This window comes from Pteropus vampyrus, unplaced genomic scaffold, assembly GCF_000151845.1.
Source record: "Pteropus vampyrus isolate Shadow unplaced genomic scaffold, Pvam_2.0 Scaffold44, whole genome shotgun sequence".
Lineage (NCBI taxonomy): Eukaryota > Metazoa > Chordata > Mammalia > Chiroptera > Pteropodidae > Pteropus > Pteropus vampyrus.
The window spans coordinates 6,095,585-6,098,507 of NW_011888825.1; the positions used below are offsets into that span (position 1 = coordinate 6,095,585).

Consider the following 2,923-nt stretch of genomic DNA (forward strand, 5'->3'; position numbering starts at 1 on the left):
GAAGAAGAGATGAAATACTGCCATTTGTGACAACATGGATGAATCTCGAGATTATCATGCTAAGCGAAATAAGCCAGACATAAAAAGCTGAAAATCACATAATATCACTTATATGTGGGACATAAACCTAAAAGCAACAGACTAACAGGACAAACAGAGACTCATGGACATGGACAATAGACTAGTGGTTACCAGTGGGTGGGTGGGGGAGAAGAAGGAGGTAGATGGGGTAAAAGGGGTCAAATATGTGATGACGGAAAGCAATCTAACTATGGGTGGTGAATACACAATGCAATATATATGCCTTACTGTTGAATCGTACACCTGAAGCTTATTGGATTTCATTAACCAATGCCCCTAAATAAATAAATAAATAAATAAATAAATAAATAAATAAATAAATGCAGTTTACTTATGCGAATTATTCCTCAATAAAACTGTAAGTTAAAAAAAGAAACGTTCACCATTTCTTACATTTATTCATGATCTCATTTGAAATTACAAGAATCTTGCAATTGGGATTTACCATTTCTTACCGAGATGTAAAAAAATTGAGACTCAGAGATGTTAACTTGTTCAAAGTTATATGGATGATAGGCAAGGCATGCCTACTGAGCCGTTTTTCTGGCCTTCAATTTCAGAATTCAATGTGAAGATAATCTTCTAAATGAGAAATAGAGGAATTAATATTTTTCTCTAAATTAATTTGAATGTTTTGCATTAAAAATAAATTTGTTCCTTGTCTATGGCCGTGCTATCCTGAACAAGCCCAATCCCGTCTGATCTCGGAAGCTAAGCAGGGTCGGGCCTGGTTAGTACTTGTATGAGAGACCACCTAGGAAGGCCAGGTGCTGTAGGCATAAAAAGTAAATAAATAAATAAGGGATTGTAAACTGACAAGTTCCTCCCAATCTGTGAGGTCAATCGAGGGTTGCCTCGCCTAAAAAAAAAAAACCATTTGTTCCTCCAACTTAATGTCTCTCACAGATTCCATACATGCCTTTTAAAAGTACAGAACTCTCTAGAATCACTAGCAGAGAATATTCCTCCTCTTTTATTTTTCCACAATTAATACAATGACTTTGTTTAACATACTGATTTACTGATCACTTTCCTTGGCTCTGGCACTGTACGAATTGTAGGATGAGATGATGTAAAATGTAACATTTTAAAGATGTTTCTATGTGGAGACTTTAAAAGCAGTACATCAAAAGAGGAAGAACAGTTGTTGACCTTGCTGGTCTTCTTGTCCCTCTCTTTTTCCCTTTCTGCTGTTCCAGGAAACTTAAAACATGCTGGGAAAAACAAACAAACAAAACGCCCCTCTTCCTCCTTTGTAGATTGGCAGCTTCAATGGAGTCTCTTACAGCAAGTCTGAGTTAGCTGAGTGGCACCCAGTTTTGCCCTCCTTTTTCTTCTTTCTCTTCTTTTCTTTGGCACCCACTGGGCTTTGAAGTTTTGGAATCCGCATCTTTCCTCTCAGATCTACACTTCCTGGAAGAGCCCATGCTTTAGCTGACTCTTCTGGCTTGTGATGAGGAGCTCCTTGTCCTGTTTGTAAGGGAAAATCCTGATTCTACTTAAAAGTATCAACATAAGAAACATTCAACCTATAATGAATTTTTATGAGTTTACTTGAGCCAAACTGACAATTGCCCGGAAGCAAAATCTCAATGAATTGAGAAAATGTTCTGGAGAAGGGCATTTTCACAGCTTATTATATACATTAAACTCAAAGGAGGAGATGTAAGGAGGTTTATGTGAAATCCATGGGTGGCAGATTAAGGGGGCAGGAAAAGGCAAAGCAGGAGGATAGGGGAACTCTCTGAGATTGGCTAAAAAGTAAAATGGAGAGACACATACTTCCTTTACATTGGTGGGTACAGCATAGTCAATAATTAACATTTACAGCACATGGAGGTGGTATGTGGGCAACAAGATAACAATGAGCGGTTCTGTGGTCTCATGTTCTGGTGTACCGGGTTGTGCCCTGAGGGGTCCAGCAAAAGGAGATTACTCTATTACAAGGGTATGTTATGTTAGATGATAAAAGACAGTAAACAGGCTCACTTAAGGTAAAGATTGGCCATTGTCATGGAAGCTACAGGCCTGGGGTGTGACTGCCCACCATGATCTGCTCTTAGGTAGGATTTTTTATGTTCAGACATCCTATGTGGTTAATTTCAGTCTCTGAGTTTGTAGGACCCACCATGCAGGCCTCCCATGAGCTTGTCAGATTTAGTATGTGGTTCTTCTTTATTCACAAAAGGATGAGGAAAGTGCTAACTCTAAACTAAAAAAAATTACCGTATTCTGGTTCCTCCAAAATGGTCTTTTGAATAATGCAAAGACCTTCTTTTCCCCTTTCTTACTTCTGAACATTTGCAGGCAAGAAACTAATTTCCTACCACATGCTAATTAAAGTAAAGGTCAAGAGCTTGTCCTTCATGTATAACCTCATTTTTGCAGGGGCTATAACCATACTGAAGTGTAAACACTTTTAGGTTACAAAGTAATGTCTATGGCTAACTTATTCTAAAATTAAGATTTGCTGAAACTTACAAAAGAATAAAGCATAGAGCATGATAAAAATATCAGACAGAGCTGTCCTTCAATTATTGGACACATTTTTAAAGAAATGGCTGTAACATGGTTTTCTTTGTGAACTCAGAGTTTGTGGTCCATTCTTTGGAATAACCTTACTAATAGCAGATTTTAATATTTTAAGGATAGATTTGACTTTTGGAAGCTAGAAAAATCATTTAGAATTAAGTGTGGTAAATAAAGTGGATAATATAATTTTGGTTTAAAATAATGTGCTATTATAGAAGAAAATGGTTCTGTTACATGTTTTGAGGACATTTTTGAAGGTGATTTCTAATACTTTACCAATGGAGAAAGGCTAGAAACTAGTGCAAAACTA

General features: G+C 37.1%; 1 pseudogene; it reads left to right on the plus strand.

The window, feature by feature from the left end:
- Positions 1-741: 741 nt before the first annotated feature.
- Positions 742-860, plus strand: LOC111738936 (annotated as a pseudogene).
- The last annotated feature ends 2,063 nt before the right edge of the window (positions 861-2,923 follow it).